We start from the raw sequence: 20274 nt of genomic DNA on the forward strand, positions 1-20274 counted from the left end.
TATAAAGTAATGGAGCTCAGCTGTCTGAGAATGGAAATTAGTCCCTTAGATTTTCTTCCTCCATAAAAAAGGAGTATAAAACTAAGAAATTTCAGACCTAAACAGCTTCCTCAGTGTCTATGTGGCACCACATCCAGAAATAGCATAGTTCTCATATTCAGAAATCAAAATGGATCTCCATATGGATTAAAGAATTAGGGGGGAACAATATCTGATGATTTAGGCCGTTCTACAGATGCTGCTGTGCTAAAGCCTGCTTTGTTATTATATATAGGTAATCATTAGTCAGTACCATCCAGTAGTGCCAGGTAAAACTCATGATTTGTATATTTAGTACTTATCTTCTTGTGTATTATATGATGTAGAGGTGATTATTGAATCACTATTAAACAATAAATTTAGACATGAATCTTAGTGTTCAATTGCAGGTCTTAAATTTTATTTATTTATTATTTAATATGGAATGCTTCACGAATTTGCATGTCATCCTTGCACAGGGCCATGCTAATCTTCTCTGTATGGCTCCATTTTTAGTATGTATGCTGCCAAAGTGAACCCTTTAATTTTATTCATCTAATATTATTTGTAGTGACTTCCAAAATAAAAAGGAACTGTATATAAACTTGGAAAGAAATCTATTTGCAGGTATGGATTTAAAAGACTATGCAAGGAATTTTGCAAGAGTTATTATAACTAGTGTCTGCACAAGTAAACTAAACTGAGTTTCAAAAATGAAAAAAAAATATTTAAAAATAAATTTTAGTTAAAAATCCTGATTTGTAGTGTTTCCATGCTATACAATATCTCACCATGGCTGAATAAAGCTATGTTTTAATGAATTCCTGAATATTTAATAGTCCACTTTTGGGAACCAATAGTGTCAACACACCACTGGCTCAAAGTTGAGCAGGAAATTTTAACATAAGCTTTGATGGTGATTTTCTTTAAATGTCTGAAATTTAGATTCTAAAAATTATAAAGAACTATACATTTGTCACTAATTTGCATTATTGTGATTTTGGTGGGGATGTGAAGAGAATGTGTGATAATTATTTCTCTTTATATAAAATAGTTCTCCACTTTCTTAAAAAAAACACTTCAATCTTTGGGAAAAATAGCCAACATTTTAAAGAATTTAAAATTTCTTGTTTTACTTTTCACCTGTGAGTGCAGTGTTGACTTGTTTAAACTGGATGAATATTAAATTAAAGCAAATATTTGGTCACAAACATTTGTAAAGTTACTGAGATCTATTTTTAGTTAATTTTTTTAATGGATGTCTGTTTAGGTTCATTTTTTTTTTGCAAAATGAATGTCCAGTAGATGTCCAGTTGTTCCAGTGCCATTTGTTGAAAAGATTGTTGCATTGCTTTGCCTTTGCTCAGCTGTCAAAGATCAGTTGACTATATTTGTGTGGGTCTATTTCTGGGCTCTCTATTCCATTCCATTGATCCACTTATCTGTTATTTCACCAACATCACTTAATCTTGATTACTGTAACTTTATACTAAGTCTCCATATCAGGTACCACATTTGGGCAGTGTTGGTTCTCCAACTTTCTTCTTTTTCTTCAAATTTCTGACAGCTATTCTGTGTCTTTTGCCTGATGCTTCCTTTTGAGTATTTTTTGAAGGCAGTGAGATAGTATAGAACTAGTTATTAGTATGTTCTATGGGAATCTAGTAGATATTTTAAACTATTTGGAATTTTTACTTATGCCCCAGTTCACATAAGTCATCAGGAAATTTGAGATGTAAAGGGAAGTTGATAACATAAGTTATTGTGGATGTGAATCAAAACAAGCTTAATTTTCCAGAAAAAATTATAAGTCCAAGAAGATTAATTTTTATATTGCAAAATAATTTTATAGAAGCAAATTAAGAAAATACATATAAAATCAGTAGAATGCATAATTTTAACAGAGAACTGTTAATTTAAAATATAGTTAATTTAGATATGACACTTTTAAAATCATTTTGTAAAAGGATTAAAACAATTTTAATGCCATTGTGTTCCTGTGCTCTCTTGCTCTAAAATGTTAGTAACAATTTCTATGTCAATATCTATTATTTGATAACAAAATTTAATTATAACTGAATTGAAACACCTAAAATTTCAATTAATATTACTCTGGAATATTTAATTAGAGTATTGAGCAAAAGATTTTTTAGGTCACATATAAAGGCCATTAATGTAGGAAATTTTGCCTACATAATTGAACACTAAATAATCAACCAATTCTGCCAGTTAAAGCACACTTGATTAAATTAGTTGATTATTAAGTTGATGAATAATTTTATTAAACATGTTTGATAAGTTTATACAGGCATAGTCTATGTTTTTAGGCAGTTTATTTTCTAATGTGCAAAAATAAGAGAAGTCAGAGCAGGGATGAACTGCATCAGTCTAAAGTACTATATTTTAGTAAACATACATTGGCTTAACACTTTTTACTGTAACTTTTAGTTATTAATCAAATTTCTTTTTATGACTAGTTTGTTACTTCACTGTTCACTGTTTCATTTACAAGTAACTTATACAAATAATGGCATTTTTTAGATAGCAAATTAAGACAATGTGAATTGAGTCAATGCTGTTTTAAAGTACTTACTTTGGTATTATTTTTACTAGTGAGATTATGTGGGAGAATGCCACCTGAAGATGGAAAATTTGTGAGATGCACTTATAAACTGAAAAATTATTTGAATAATTTATTCAACTAATGAATAATAATTATGCATATATTATGTACCAGTCACTTTTTTAGGAAGTGAAATCCAGAAACAAATAATTCTCATTGTTATGGTGTGTATTTTATTCCCTAAAAGAAGACATATTGTAGTCCTAACCCCAGTCCCTCAGAACATGCCTTTATTATAAAATAGGGTCTTTGTCAACTTAGAACTAAGTTAAGATGAGATCATTACTGTGAGTCCTAATTCAGTATAACTGGTGTCCTTATAAGAAAGGGAAGTTTGGTCACAAACACACAGAGGGAAGATAATGTAAAGAGACATAAGGAGAATGCCACTTGAAAATGAAAGATTGATGAGATACATTTACAAACTGAGAAATACCAAAGATGGCTAGTAAACCATCAGAAATTAGGAAAAGGCAAGAAAAACACCTTCCAGAGAGGGCGTGGCTCTGCCAACACCTTGACTTTATACTTCTAAGCTCCAGAACTGTAGGTCAATACATTTCTGCTTTTGAAGCCACTCGATGTACGGTACTCAGTTATGGCAGCCCTAGTGTACTAATCACTCAATGTCTGCATTCAAATCTAATAGGAAAACAAAGTTATGGAAATACTTGCTATACATTTTTATAAATTTTATGATAAATATTGAAGTAACAATGTGATATCTTTGTGTAATAGTTGCAGTAATGATCTCACATTTTGTCCTCAGCAAGCACCTAGGTATGCAATAAATGTGTTAAATTATATATTATCTGATTACAGTGGCTAATTCTACTTGAAGATAGGGATAGCCAATATTTAAATTATGATTATCAGGAGATGCCTTCAAGATTGGCAAGACTGGTGAAAAAAGAGCCTTAGTTTCATTCAAACTATCCTAAGAGAGTACCTGACTCCATATATAAAAACAAAGCATTAAAAAGGAAACACTGAAGTTTAAAGGTGGAAAAATCAAGGAAGTCTGGATTAAAAAAGTCAATTGGTACAAAAATTAAGGAGTGAGTGAGATTAGAAAATAAGCAATAATAATTAAAGAGTATGCTAATAAATCCTATTTGTAACTTTGTCTATGATAACTACAAAGAACAGCAAACCCATTTTGTACATTGCTCAAATTTATTGGGAAAATGTGCCAAACTGTCTGTTTACTTTGTTCACATAAAATAATGTAATTTGAAGCCCACGTGTCCAGAATAAATTCATTTGAACTGAATTAATTGACAAATTATTGAGTAAAACTTAACTATTTAAGTCAACAATGTCAGTTTTTCTTTGGGCAGAGATAATTAGAGAGCTAATCATATTTAAGTAGAATAGCAAGAATATTGCAACTTGTAGAACTTATTTCCACAGTCAGGGTAAAGAACACATTCATCATCAGCAAAAGTTCTCATGGCGTTTTGTATATTTCCTGCTCCATTCTCCCATCATCACAAGGCAACTACTGATATGCTTTCTATCTCTATGGATTAGTTTGCTTTTCTAGAATCTTACATAAAGTAAACCAAGAATGCAGGCTTTTTATTCTGGTTTCTCCTTCTCAGAGTAATTGTTTTGAGTTTCATACATGTGTTGACATACCATAGTTTGTCCATTCATATATGTGTAGACATTTACATGGTTTCCCATTTTAATATTACAAATAAAGTTTTTAGAATCATTTTGCAAATGTCTTTTTGTAGACATACACTTATATTTACCTTGAATAAATATCTAGGAGTGCAATGGTTGAGTTGTAGGTCAGATATAATATTTCAAAAATTTGTCAAACCACTTTTCAAAGTGTTAGTGCACGTTTTACTTTCCCACCAGAAGTGGTTAATCTCCAGTTTCATCAACATTACAAGATCAATCTTTGTAATTTTGCTCACTACACTGCATTTGCATTGGCATCTCATTATGGTTTTAGCTTGCATTCCTTTGTTATTTTAATAATCTTTTAAATTATTTTAATGACCTTTCATGGGTTGATTTCCCATCTTTTTTCAGTGAAAATTTATTCAAATATTTTGTACATTTTATTCGGTTATTTGTCTTCATAATACCGGTTTGTGTTTTTCACATATCCTAGATATAAGCTCTCTGTCAGATGTATATTTTGCAAATACTATCTTCTAGCCTGTGGCTCACTTTTTCCTTTTAAAAAACAATATTTTTTGAAGCAAAAATATTTTAATTTGATGTAGTCCAAATTTTTGGCTTGTTCACTTATAGTTTGTGATTATTGTGCAGTATATAAGTTTTTATTTTTTGTCAAACCCACGATTACTAAGCATTTTTCTTCTGTGCTCTTTTAAAAGTTGGTACTTTTACTTCTTATATACAAGTCTGTGAACAATCTTAAGTTAATTTTTGTATATTCTGTAAGGTCAAGTTCATTTCTTTTTTATTTAAATACTCAAATGTTCCTACAACATTGTTGAAAGATTAAATTGCTCCTTTAAATTGCTTTGGGAAATGTGGCAAAAATGTGTACAAATTATACGAGTCTGTGTACAGTCTGTATTCTGTTCCATTTTTGGATAGAGAGATGATGTAGATAGAATGATGATAGATGGATAGATAGCTTATAGTTTTTGTATTCTCTCCCATTTCTGGATAGATAGATAAGATAGGTACATGACAGAGAGAGAGAGAGAGAGAGAGATACAGATAGATCAATGATAGATAGATATAGATAGATAACCAGTGCCATTTTGTTCTGATTACTATAGTTTTATAAATGACTTGAAAACAGGTGTTGTGAATACTGTAATTTGGTTCACGTATTTCGTTTCATTTGGGTATTCAAGGTACAGTCATGTTTCCATACATTATTCAATCGATTTATCAGTTTCTATGAAAAAAAAGGCATTTTGACTGTTATTGTATTACAAATGTCAATCAATTTCAGGAAAATTGTCATCTCAACAAAAGTAAATTTTCCTTTCATACATATAGTAAATTTTTCCATTTAATTCTGTTTTTGTTTGTTAATGATTTATAGTTTTCAAAGTCCAGGTTTTAAAATAATTTGTAAATTTATCCTTAAGTAATTCTTATACTTACTCTTACTGATTTTTTTTAAATTTGATTTCTGATTGTTGCTATAATTTAGAAACACAGTTGACTTTTTTTGGCTACTGATCTCATATCTTGCAGTCTTGCTAACCAAGTTGGTGAGTTCTCATAATTATTTTTCTTTATTCATTAAAATTTTCTACATAAACAATTATATCATTTGTGAATAAAATGTTTTTCTAACTGCTATGATTTTAATTTTTTTGTGTGTTTTATCTCATTGTCCAAAATATAGACTTAGAATATTATATTGCACTTCTGTTTATTGCATTTCACAGACATTGCAGGTGTTTTTTGTTTGCTTGTTTGTTTGTTTGTTTTTTACAAATTGAATGTTTGTGGCAAATCTGTGTAAAGCAAGTGCCACTTTCCAACAGTATTTGCTCACTTTGTGTCACTGTGTCACAAATTCAAGCAATATTTCAAACCCTCCACTAGCAAAAAGATTATCAGTTCCTAAAGATTCAGATGATAGCGTTCTTTAGCAATACAGTATATTTAAACTAAGATGTATACATTGCTTCTCAGATATATTGCTGTTGTACTTAGTAGACTACAGTATAGTATAATCACAACTTTTATATGCTCTAGGAAACAAACAAAAAAATCCTGGAACTCGCTTTACTGTGACATTTGTTTTATTGCAATGGTCTAGAACCAAACCCAAGTTCTGCCTGTATCTAGTAAAACATTGAATAGGAGTGGTAGGCAAGAACTTTATTGCTTTGTCCCCATATTAGATAAAAAGCACTTTCACACTAAAGAATGTTAGCTGTACAATTTTCATAAATGGATTTTATCATATTGAAGAAATTTGCTGAGAATTTTTTTAAATCAAAATGTCAAATAGTGTTCTGAATCTCTTAATGTTATCATATTGCTTTCTCTTGATAGTCTGTTAATAATACTGAATTGCATAGATTGATAATGAATGTTCAACTAAACCTTGTGCTCCTAAGATAGACCCTGCTTGCTCATGATATATTATCATTTTTATGTTGCTGGATTCAAGTTGTTAACTTTTAAGATTATTTTAATATTTTTCTTTATGAGAGATGCCTATTGTTTTCTTATGTCTTTCTTCCTTTTTTTGTTTTTAATTGGGATAATATTCACCTTATAGAATATGTTGGTTTGTGTTCCTGACAATTTATTCCTCTTCAATTTTCTGTAGGAATTTTTATCTGAGGGAAAATGTATATAATTAAATATTAGAATTCACCCAGAAGGTAAGTGGGTAGTGGGGCTTTATTTATGGTAATGTTTCTAAGCATAAATTAAATTTCTTTAATAGATATAGGGCTATACATGTTATATATTTCTTCTTGTGTAAGTTTGATATGTTATGTCTTTCAAAAAATTTGTGCATTTCAAAATTGTAGAATAGATAAACAAGATTATACTGTATAGCTCAAAATTTTTCAAATATATTGTTTAAATGTTATTCATAACAATTTCTAGTTTTCTTTTCAATGTCTCTAGCTTGTGTAGTGATATTGCTAATTTCACTCTCAGTATTGGCAGTTTGTGCATTCTTCTTTCAGTATCCTTATCAGTCTAGCTGAAAGTTTACTGAGTTTGTTGATTTTCTCAGAAAAATAAGCGTTTCTTTAATTTTCTTTCTTTTTCTTTTTCCAGAAGTCAGTTGTATTGGTTTCTGAAATTATCTTTACAATTATTTATCTTCTGTTTATTTTGGATTTTTCTTATACCTTATCTTTGCAGCTACTTAAGTACTTAACCTGAGACATTTAAGACATTTTGTCTTTTTTTCATGGAGGTAACTTTGGTTTATAACATTATATGAGTTTTATGTGTATGACCATATTTCTGTTTCTGTATACAGGAAAGTGTGCTTACCACCAAAAGTTTAGTTTCCACCCAGTACCATACAGTTGACCCCCTTCATCCATTTTGCCCTAACCACTAATCTGTTCTTTATATCCCTGTATTTGTTTTGGTTTGGTTTGTTCATATTTATATATGAACAAATATATATCTTCACATACAAGTGATATCATATGGTATTTGTATTTCTCCATCTTATATATTCACTTGGGATAATACCCTCAAGGTCCATTTATGTTGTCACAAATGACAAGGTTTCATCTTTTTTAATGGCTGAGTGGTATTCCATCATGTGTGTATATATCAAATCTTTTGTATTGATTCATCTGCCATTGGACATAAGTGGTTTCCATATCTTGTCTACTGTAAATAAAACTTCAATGAACATATGGGTGCATATATACTCAAATTAGTATTTTCATATTGTTGGCATAAGTACCCAGAAGGAAAATTGTTATAATATATGGTAATCCTATTCTTAATTTTTTCAGGAATCTCTATTCTGTTTTCCACAGTGGTTTTGTCAATTTATATTCCCATCAACAGGATCTTAGGGTTCCTTTTTCTCCACATCTTCTCCAACATTAGGTGTTTATTTTCTCTATTGGAAATAGCCATTTTAATGGGTGTGAGATAATATTTCATTGTGGTTTTGATTTGCATTTCCCCAATAATTAATGACACTGAACATATTTACATGTGCATGTGACAGTCTGTATGATTTCTTTATCTAAAAAATGTCTATTCAGCTCTGCTGCTCATTTTAAATTGGACTTTTTGCCTTTCTGTTGCTGAGCTGAATGAATTATTTATATATTTTAGATATTAATCCGTCATTGAATATATGATTTGCAAATATCTACTCCCATTTGGTAGGTTGTCTTTTTGTTATATTGATGATCTCCTTTACTGTGCAGAAGATTTTTAGTTTGATGTAGTCCAATTTGTTTATTTTTATTTTTTCCCTTGCCAGAAGAGATATCACAGAAATAAGACCAATGTCAAAGAACAGACTACCTGTGTTTTATTCTAGCAGTTTTATGTCTTCAGATTTTACATTCAAATCATTAATTAACTTTGAGCTAATTTTCATGTATGATATAAGATAAATGGGCTAGTTCAATTCCTGTACATGTGACTGTTGAGTTTTCCTAAGGCAATTTATTGAAAGGACTACCCTCTCTTCATGTATGTTCTTTGCTCATTTGTCATGAATTAATTGTTTATATTCTTGTGGTCTTATTTCTAAATTCTCAATTCTGTCTCATTAACCTATCTGGTTTTCATTTTCTTTTTCTTTTTTATTGCCAACACCATGCTGTTTTGATTGCTACAGCTTTGTAGTATAATTTGAAATCAAGGAGTGTAATACCTACAGTTTTTTTCTTTTTATCCTCAAGTTCACTTTGACTCTCGAAAGGCTTTTTGTAATTTCATACAAATTGTATGATATTTTGTTGAATTTCTATGGAAAATATACCTGGGATTTTTTTTAATTGGAGTAAAGTCAGCTACAATATTTCAATTTCTGGTGCATAGCATAGAGCCTCAGTCATACATATACATACATATATTCATTTGCATATTCTTAATTATTATAGGTTACTACAATGTATTGAACTTACTTCCTTGTACTATAGGGAAGAAATTCGTTTTTTATATATATTATATATAGTAGTTAATATTTGCAAATCTTGAACTCTCAGCTTATCCTTTCCACTTCTTTTTTCACAGTAACCATAAGTTTGTTTAATATGTCTTTTCTTTTTTGTAGATGACTTCATTAGCGTTTGCATTTTTCTTTTTCTTTCTTTCTTCTTTTTTTTTTTTTTAAGATTCCTCATATGAGAAACATCATATGGTATTTTTCTTTACCTTTATGGTTTGCTTCACTTAGAATGACAATCTTCATGTCCATCCATGTTGTTGCAAATGACATTATTTAATTCTTTTTATGGATGAATAGTAACTTTTGTTCTAAAGTCTTATGAGCTGTTTATGTATTCTGGAAATTAAGCTTTTATCAATAACATCATCTGACAATATTTTCTCTCATTCTGTAGGTAGTCTTTGTGTTTTGCTTACTGTTTTCTTTGCTGTGAAGAAACTTAACAGTTTAATGAGGTCCAATGTATTTATTTTTGCTTTTATTTCAATTGCCTGAGTAGATTGCCCTAGGAGAACACTGCTAAGATTTACATCAGAAAATATTTTGCCTATATTTTCTTTTAGGATGCTTATAGTGTCTTATCTTATAAGTCTTTGATATATTTTAAGTTTATTTTTGTATACGGTGTGAGGGAGTGTTCTAATTTCATCAATTTTAAATGTGGCTGTCCAGTTTTCCCAACATCACTTGCTGAAGAGACTGTCTTTTCTCCAAGTATATTCTTGTCTCCTTTGTCAAAGATTAATTAACCATAAGTCTGTGGGTTTATTTCTGGGTTCTCTATTCTGTTCCATTGATCCATATGTCTGTTTCTGTGCAAATACCAGGCTGTTTTGATTATTGTAGCTCTGTAGTACTGTCTGAATTCTGGGAGGGTTATTCCTCCAGCTTCCTTCTTTTTCTTCATCATTGCTTTGGTAATTCTGGGTCTTTTGTGGTTTCATATAAATTTTAGGACTATTTGTCCTGGTTCTGTAAAAAAATGTCCTGAGTAATTTGATAGGGATTGCATTAAATCTGTAGATTGATTTGGGTATATGGCCATTTTAAAAATGTTAATTCTTCCAATCCGAGAGCATGGGATATCATTCCATTTTTTAAAGTCATCTTTAATTTCTTTAATCAATGTTTTGTTGTTTTATAGTTCTCCATGTATAAGTCTTCCACCTCCCTGGTCAGATTTATTTCTAAGTATTTTATTTATTTATTTTTGATACAATTTAAAAAGGGATTGTTTCTTTACTTTCTTTCTGGTATTTTATTTTTAGTGTAAAGAAAAGCTAATGATTTCTGTATATAGATATAATATCCTTCTATGTTACTGAATTATTTTATCATCTCTAGTATTTTTTGTGTGGAGCCTTTAGGATTTTCTATATATAGTATCATGTCATCTGCATATAGTGACAATTTTATCTCTTCTCTTTCAATTAGGATCCCTTTTATTTCTTTTTCTTGTCTAATTGCTAGGCTAGGACTTCTACTACTATATTGAATTGAAGTGGTGAGAGTGGGCATCCTTGTCTTGTACCAGATATTAGGAAATCTGAGTTTTTCACCATTGAGTATTAGGTTGGTGTGGATATATCATAAATAGTTTTATTTATTTGTGATATGATCCCTCTATACCCTCTTTGGTTAGAGTTTTTATCATAAATGGGTGTTGAATTTTATCAAATGCTTTTTCTGCATCTGTTGAGATGATCATGTGATTTTTCTCCTTTCTTTTGTTGATGTGGTGTGTCACATTGATTTGCATATGTTGAATCATCCTTGTGTCCCAGTGATGAATCCAACTTGATCATGGTGTATGATCTTTTTTATGTGTCATTGGGATCTGTTTGCTAATATTTTCTTGAGGATTTTTGTATCTACAGTCATCAACAATATTGGCCTGTAATTTTTAGTGCTGTCTTTGTCTGGTTTTGGTATCAGGGTGATGGTGACTCCATAGAATGAGTTTGGAAATATTCCCTTGTCTTCAATCTTCAATTTTTTGGAAGACTTCAAGAAGGATCAGCATGAGTTCTTCTTTGTATGTTTGGTTGAATTCCCCAGTGAAGTTTTCTGGCCCTGGACATTTGTTTGCAATGAGGTTTTTTATTGTTAATTTTATTTCACTTCTAGTCATTCAGTCTTGATTCAGTCTTGGTGGACTGTATGTTTCTATAAGCTTGTCTGTTTCATCTGGGTTGTCCAAATTTTGGTCATATAATTTTTCACAGTATTTACTTATGGATTTTTTCTGTGGTGTTGATTGTAATTTTTCCATTTTCCTTTCTTATTTTTTAATTGTATCCTCTCTTTTTTTCTTGTGAGCCTCTCAAGAGGTTTGTCAATTTTGTTTACTCTTTGAAAAAAATCAGCTCTTAGTTTAATTGATTTCTTCTATCTTTTCTTAATCTCCATTTTAATTATTTCATCCCTGATCTTTATTATTTCTTTCCTTCTGCTAAATTTAGGTTATGTTTGTTATGATTTTTCTAATTTTTTTTAGGTGGTAGGTTAAATTGTTTTTCTGAGCTTGTTCTTACTTTTTGAGGAAGCCCTGTATTGCTATGAAATTTCCTCTTAGGACTGCTTTTGCTGCATCTCATAGATTTTGTGTGGTTGTGTTTTCTCAGTAATTTATCTTCCAGTATTTTTTTATGCCTTTCTTGATTTTATCCTTGATCTATTACTTTTTTAGTAGCATGTTGTTTTGTTTCCATATTTTCTTGTTTTTTTCTTTCAGTTTTGTTTTTTTTTTTTTCCTGTGGTTGATTTCTAGTTTCATGCCATTGTGGTCAGAAAAGATTCTTGAATTATTTTCTTTCTAAATTTGTTAAGGCTTCTTTTGTGTTCAAGTATGTGGTCTATCCTAGAGAATGTTCCATGTGCACTTGAAAACAATGTATATATTCTTCTGGGGGATGTAATGTCCTAAAAAATATCAACCAAGTCCAAATGTTCTATTGAGTCATTTAGTATCTCTATCATCTCATTGATTTTCTGTCTGGAAGATCTGTCCAGTGATGTTAGTGGAGTGTTAATGTCTCCTACTGCTATCATGTTCCTATCAATTTCTCCTTTATGCCTAATATTTGTTTTATTTATTTAGGTACTCCTATATTTGGTGTATATATGCTAATGAGTGCAAAATCCACTTCTTGTATTGCTCCTTTTAGTTATTATGAAGTGTCCTTCTTTATTTTTCTTTAAGGCCATTGTTTTAAAGTCTCTTTTGTCTGATATGAGCCTTGCTACCCCTGCCTTTTTTTTATTTCTATTTGCATGAAATATATTTTTCCATCTTGTTACTTTCCAACTGGGTGTGTCCTCACCTTAAAGTGGATCTCTTGTAGGCAGCACACTGCAGGCTGTTGTTTCATTATTCAATCTACCATTTTACGTGTTTTGATTGGAGTATTTAGTCCATTGGCATTCATGGTAATTATTGATAGATGTATGTTTATTGCCACTTTAAACTTTGTTTTTCTGTTGATTCGACATTTCTTCTTTGTCCTTTCTTCCCCCCCCCTTTGGATAGTTTAATAAATTTCTTTTGTGTTAGCTTGGTCTCTTATTTTTGTGTGTGTGACTACATTGTATGCTTTTGTTCTGTTTTCCATGTTTTTCAGGTATGTTAATCCATTACTATATCTGTTTGATTTAGACTGGTAGTTGCATAGGCACAAACACATCCTAAGAAGAATGAAAAGAAAATCTACATTTCCTTGCTCTCCTCTCACCCTTTTTATTTTGATGTCCTCTTTTTCATCTTTATGTTTATTCTCTTGCAACTTATTGTATTTATCCCATTTCCAATTATGGTTTTCTCTTTTCTATAGCTTCCTACTTTTTTTGTATTTATAGAAGTCTTTCAATATTTCTTTTAGAATAGGTTTAGTACTGCTAAATTCTTTTAGTTTTTGTTTGTCTATGAAACTTTTTGTCTCTCTTTCTATTCTAAAGAATAATCCTGCTGGGTAGAGTTTCCTGAGTTGCAGATTTTTTTCTCATTCAGGACTTTGAATGTACCTTGCCACTCCCTTCTGGCCATCAGTGTTTGTGTAGAGAAATCAGCTGAAAGACTTAAGGGGATTTCCTTGTAACTAACTCGGTGTGTTTCTCTTGCTGCCTTTACAGTATTTTCTTCATCTTTAATTTAACCATTTTAATTATAATATGTCTTGGTGTAGGTCTGTTTGGGTTCATCTTGTTTGGGACCCTCTGTGCTTCCTATATTCAGATATCTGTTTCCTTCTTTAGGTTTGGGAAGTTTGCAGTCATGATTTCTTCAAATACCTTTCTGATCCCCTTTTTTCTTTCTTCTCCTTCTAGGACCCCTATTATACAAAGATTATTCCACAGGTGTCTTATATTGCTTTCATTGATTTTCATTTGTTTTTCTGTCTGCTGGTCTGATTGGAATATTTCTATTATCCTGTCTCTTAAATCACTTATTTGTTCTTCTACATTATCTAGTATGCTTTTGACTGCTTTTAGCTTGGCTTTTATCTCAACAAATGAGTTTTCTGATTTTGATTGGCTCCTCTTTATAGTTTCTATTTACTTTTTATACTATTCTGCCTTTCTATTGATAGTCTCTCTTATTTCCTTCAGTGCTCTTATCACCTCATTTTTGGAAGTTGGGATCTACTAGACTGTTGAGATCTGTTTCACTCGTTCATTTTTTCAAGGACATTCTCTTGTTCTTTTAATTAAGACTGGCTCCTCTTCTTCATTTTACTTATATTTCTCTATTAGAATTTAGGAGTAACCTTTTATCAACTGTGGTCTGGAAGAGCTTTTTTTTCTCTCTCTCTCTCTCTCTTTTTTAACTAGGAGCATCCCTGTGTAGTATGTGTATGGCTAATAATTTTGTCACAAGGGATGGTTTTAGTATGGATGTTTGTCATGTCTTTCCTCCATGTATTGTGTCTGCTATCCTTTTGATTGGGTGTGTGGTTAGTGTTGTGGTAACCAGGGCCGGCCCTGGTTGTTGACTGGGTCCTCATCTTTGCTCTGTGGTTGTCACAGCTCTGACAGGTGCTGGGTTTGCTTTCATGTTGTTGGAATAGGAGCTTCCAGACCAGTTTCTGAGCTGTGATATGTGGTAGACAGATTGGAGTGCTTTTGCTAAAAGAGGAGCTGCTGCAAAAGGAACCAGTGAGTATTCCTCTCTAGGAGATGTCCACTGAAGTGCCCTCTGTTGTGTTGTCTGTCACTTGTTATATGGGTTTACAAAGTACACTTTGTTGATGCTACCCTTTTCCCTTCCTCAGCCATGAGAATGTCAGCAACCTATTCTGGTGTCTCCAGGTTGTGTGCCCACAGAGCTACCAGTGCAGATTCACCAATGTCACATACTAAAACCTGCTGTAATGCATGTGCAGTTACACACTTGGATCCACTGTGCACCACAGGGTCAGCCCAGACCCCAGGACCACTTATGCATACAGTACACAGGCTCACTATTAACATCAAACCCACCCTACCATGTGCCAGAATTCTGCTCCTTTGTCTCAGGGGAGTGGGTCCACAAAGACACCAGCAGATCAAAACTGTCACTACTGCCTGGGGTTAGAATCAATTTTCAGTCCTGCCTGTGAACTCTTGGGATCCTGGGTGTGGATTCAGATTTCAGCCCCTCTGCCAGAAAACCACATACCAACAATTTTGCCCCTCTAGAGCAAGACAAAGAAGATGTCTTTTTCTGACCCCTGTCTCTATTCTTGCTAAAATGAGCACCAACAATGGTGTCAAGCAAAGTCCTCTGGGCTGGTGAAGATGGCTGATTTGGCGAGGAGTGTTGTGCCCTTCCACCCATGTCCACCAGTGGTGGTGCTTTTTGTGGAGTTTCTAGGAAGTTCTGTTCTGCACAGTCCCAGCCTCAGCGTACACCACAGTCCAGCCCTCTGAAATTGTCTCTGTGCAGTCAACCCCAGTCCTTTCCCTAGGCTCATTTGCAGCAGCTCAAGCTCCAGCAGTCTGTCCAGCCCAATCCCCCTCCTTTACCAGCTCGTGTTTTGGGCTAAGCAAGGACCCTCAATGCTTGTTTTTCTCTGTTCCTTCTGCCAAGAAGCTGCTGCTTTCTCCTCTGAGCCTCTGAAGCTCTATCCTGGCTGACCCCCCCCCCCTCACTGGAGAGGGGAATTCTCAAAATGAAGGTGATTTTTTTCCTCATTTGCTGCTCCCTCCCTGGATGACAGGTTCTGATTTACTTTTTTTAAAAAAGTAAATTTATGATTTACTTTTTTTCCCTGCTGATTTGGTGATGATTTCCTTGTCTTTTATATGTAAGAGATATTCTTCCAAAATTTAGTACATATTCTGTGTAATTTGTTTCGTATATAGCTGTAGATCTTGCTGTATTTATGGGAGAGGATGAACTAGGTGTCTTACTACTCCTCCATCTTGGCCCAGCCCCATACTTTTTTCTTTTCAATTTGATTGTCTTTTATTTATTTTTCTTGCCTGATTGCTGTAGTTAGGACTTCCAATACTATATTGAGTAAGGGTGACAACAGTTGGTATCCTTCTCTTGTTCCTGATTTTGGAGGGTTAGTTTTCTTGTAGTCACTGTTGATTTTAATTTTAGCTATGGTTTTGCCATGTATGGGCTTTATTACATGAAGTACATTCCCTCTATACTAGTTTTATGGATTTTTTTTTAATCATAGGTGGGTATTGATCTTGCCAAATGCTTTTTTGTGTATCTATTGAAATAATGGTATTATTTTTTCCTTCTTTTTTCATGTGGTGTATAATATTGATTGATTTAGTGATGTTGAACCATTCTTGCATCCCTGGAATAAATCTCACTTGATCGTGGTGTATGATCCTTTTCATGTATTGTTGAATTCAGTTTGCTAATATTTTATTGAGAATTTTTGCATCTATTTTTATCAGATATATTAACCAGTAATTTTCTTTTTGTGTATGCTGTCCTTGTCTGGGTACTATCAGGGTAATGTAAGCCTCATAAAATTAGTTAGGAAGCATTTCCTCTTCTTACAGTATTTTCAAAGAGTTTGAGGAGAATAGGTATTAAATCTTCCTTGAATGTTTGGTAGAATTCACCTATGAAGCCAACTGGTTCTAGATTTTTGGTTTTGGGGAGGTTTTTGATGACTGTTTCAATCTCCTTACTAGTGATCAGTCTGTTCAAATTTTCTGTTTCTTTATGATTCAATCTTGAATGTTTTTGTGATCCTAAAAATATAAAAATCTATTAATTTCTTCTAGGTTGTCAATTTTTTGCATATAGCTGTTAATCTCCCCTTTTATTTCTAATTTTAATGATCTGAATTTTCTCTCCTTTCTTTGTAGGTTTGTCAATTTTGCTTATCTTTTAAAGAAACTAGATTTTAGTTTCATTGATCTTTTCTATTTTCTTTTCAGTCTCTATTTCACTTATTTCTTCTCTGATCTTTAATATTTTCTTTCTTCTACTGATTTTATGTTTTGTTTTTTCTCCTTTTTCTAGTTGCTTTAGGTATAAGTTTAGATCGTTTATTTGAGGATTGTCTTATTTTTTGTGGCAAGCCTGCATTATTACAAACATCCCTTATAGTGCTGCTTTTGATGCATCTCATAGATTCGGGTATGTCACATTTTTATTTTCATTTGTTTTCAGTTATTTTTTTTCTCCTTTGATTTATCCATTGACCCAATAATTTTTCTTTATCACATTGTTTACTCTTTAAATATCTGTGATTTGTGCAGCTTTCTTCTTGTATTTGTTTTCTAGTATCATACCATTGTGATTGGAAAAGAGCTTGATATGATTTCAGCTTCCTTATATTTATCAAGAATTGTCATACATCCCAAAATTTGACAATGTTCCATGTGCACTTGAGAACAATGTGTATTCTGCTGCATTTGGATGAAATGTTCTATATAAATCCACTAAGTTCATCTGGTCTAATATTTCATTTAATGCTATGGTTTCCTTTTTTGCTTTCTGTCTGAATAATCTATCCATTGATACAAATGGTGTGTAAAGTCCCCTACTATTATTATGTTGCTGTCAATATCTCTCTTAGGCCTATTAATTGTTTTATATATTTTGGAACTCTTAGGTGCATATATTCTAATAACTGTTATTTTTTTCTTGTCAAAAGACTATCTTTATCATTAAATGATTTTCATATTTATTTCTTATTATCTTGTTTGGTTTGAAGTATATTTTGTTCTAAATGAATATGACAACATTCATCTTTTTTTTTTTTTTTTTTTTGAGGATTAACTTTTATCCTTTCACTTTATCCCATATTTGTCTTTAGAGCTGATATGGGACTCCTGGGGCAGTTAGCTGTTGTTTTAAATCCATCCAGCCACTCTATGTTGTTTGATTGGTGAATCCAATTTTTTTATATTTAGTGTGACCATTAATAAATGAGAATTTAGTACAGAAATTTTATCTTTTCTTTTCTGGTTGCTTTATATCTCCATTGTTTCTTTTTCCTTGTGTTTCTGTCTGCCATTTTAGGTTTTCTTCTTCTTTTTTAATATTTTCCTCAGTTTCCTCTTTATATGTTTTGCATCCTTGCTCTAGATTTATGTTTTGTGATTACTATGAGGTTTGTATAAGCATCCTATAGATAAAATAGTTATTTTTCTGCTGACAGTATCTTTATTTGCCAGTCCAATTTGCCTCAAATTATACCTTTTTATGTTGTGAGTTCATTTCCAATATGAAGTCACTGTAATTATTTTTACTGATTTTTTTCCCATTTAACCTTAATGCTATAGTTAGTGCTTAACAACATATATAGAGTTGAAATTTACTGATTCTGTTTATCATCCTACTCCAAGTTTTATGTGTTTTTGCCTTTTTGTTTCAAGTAGAAGAGCTCCTTTAACATTTATTAAGATAGGTCTACTGTTGATTTACTCCATCAGCTTTTTGCTTGTTTGGGAAAGCCTTTATTTCCCCTTCATATATGAATGATAACTTTGCTGGATAGCATATGTTTCAATATCTTTCAATATTTTTTATCTTTCAATATTTTGAGAATGTTATCCCACTCTCTCTTAGACTGCAGAGGAACAGCTGAGAAATCTGCTTATAGCCTAATGGGGGTTCTGTGGTAGGTTACTATCTTTTTTCACTCTGGCTGCCTTTGAGAAAAATTTTTTACATTGAGATAATTAGGTGTTGTCTTAGCTTCATTGGCTTGTATATTCAGTTCCTTCCCAAGGCTTGGAAAGTTCTCAGCTATTATTTCTTTAAATAAACTCTTTGGCTCTCTTCTGCTTCTCTTCTTCTGGGATATTGATTATCCTTATGTTGTGATTTCTAATGGAGTCAGATAGTTCTTACAGAATTTCATTATTTTTTAAAGGTCTTAGGTCTGTCTCATCTGCTACTTGTATCATTTCCAAGTTTCTAACTTTGGCCTTGCTAATTCTCTCTTCCATATGGTCTGTTCTATTTCCAGTGTTTTCTAACGAGTTCTTCATCTTGTTTATTGGGCTCTTAAGCTCCAGAATTTCTATTTGATTCTTTTTTAGAGTTTCAATTTCTTTGGTAAAATATTCCTTCTATTAATTAATGTTATTCTTGAGTTCATTGAACTGCCTTTCTGAGTTGTCTTGTAGCTCTTTGAGTTTCTTCATGATAGCTATTTTGAATTCTTTATCAGTTAGATTGCAATATTCCATAACTTTAAATTTAAGTTTCTGGAGAATTTTCTGTGTGTGTGTGTGTAAGATATCATGTTATTATGGTCTTCCATGAGTTATTCCTCTGCCGGAGCATTTGAAACATCTTTCTTCTTTATATAAAGCTTTTTTTTTTTTTAAACTGGATTCTAACAATTCAAAATGTTTCTAACTAAATAGATGCTTTTTTTCAGTAGGTGGCATTATAACACAAGTTTTTAGTTTCTTTACTTGAAATGTCTCTGGTTATATTTAGGAACTGACACTTTCCATTCTACACTGCCTCTACTAGGGGTGTTGCCTAGTGCCTTTGTTGTCTCTCCTTATGCCTTCCAGTTCACTGTGCCTTAATATTACTGGTGTCACTGCTGTTGATGCCATCACTGGCTGCAGCTTCAGATGACAGTTGCCTCTGATGCATCCGGGGTGACCTGAGTTGTGGGCACTGCTGCCACTGTGGGAAGAGGGGCCCAGGAACGGGAAGTCACCAAAAGCAGGAAGTCAGTCAGAGGCAACTCTGTGGCTGGGGGAGCCAGGATCACAGGCGTGGCTGCCACTGTTGCCCAGTTTCCTGTGGCTGTGGCCACTAGGGTTGGGGGCCAGAGTTTTATGCACCATCTTCCCTACTGCTACTGGGTTCTCTAGTGCTGTGGGATCAGTTACCACAGCCAGGTGACTGGGATTGTGGTCACTACCTTCATTGTTTCCTAGGTTCCACCACTTCTGCATGTTCCAGTCCACCCACGTTTAGATGTACAGATGTGATCAGCTTTCTGTCATCCTGATGTGTTGGGCAGAGGAAGTTTTGTTGAGTTCTGCATGTTTGACTGGTTATTGATTAAAGAGGAGAGAACAGGGAGTGTTTTTCATCACCATGATGCCAAAATCACTCTCTTCTTTTCTGATATAGAAATGTAATATGTTGTTGTAGCCTACATGCTTGCTACATTGTATTTTCATTGTTTCATAGAGTCCAAAATATTATCTAGTATTCCTTTCAATTTATTTCCTTTGAACCATGATTCTAAATGAACATGGAGTTTTTTATTTAGTTCAATGGGGAGATTTTTATAATTATCTTTTTGGTGTTGCTTTCAAATTTAATTACATTGTGGTATATTGTGATCCTATAATATGTTGGCATTATTTTTGCTTTAAAAAGTTTATTATATTTTAAAAGTTTTAAAATAAAAATAATCTTTCATATATACCCATTTTTTCACTATTTATGTTTTTTTTTCCATTCCTTGCTATAGATTTTGATTTCTATTTGTTATTGTTTTCCTTCTCTCTGATAACTTTATTTTACTATTTTGGCATAGGTTTCCTGTTGATGAATCCTTTC

General features: G+C 32.4%; 1 non-coding gene across 1 annotated transcript; it reads right to left on the minus strand.

Moving 5' to 3' along the window:
* Nucleotides 1–452: 452 nt before the first annotated feature.
* On the minus strand, nucleotides 453–556 carry LOC116157307 (U6 spliceosomal RNA). The gene has a single exon (XR_004141337.1). It is a non-coding gene; the product is annotated as a U6 spliceosomal RNA (small nuclear RNA).
* Nucleotides 557–20274: the final 19718 nt, after the last annotated feature.

Source organism: Camelus dromedarius, chromosome 13 (assembly GCF_036321535.1).
Source record: "Camelus dromedarius isolate mCamDro1 chromosome 13, mCamDro1.pat, whole genome shotgun sequence".
Classification (NCBI taxonomy): domain Eukaryota; kingdom Metazoa; phylum Chordata; class Mammalia; order Artiodactyla; family Camelidae; genus Camelus; species Camelus dromedarius.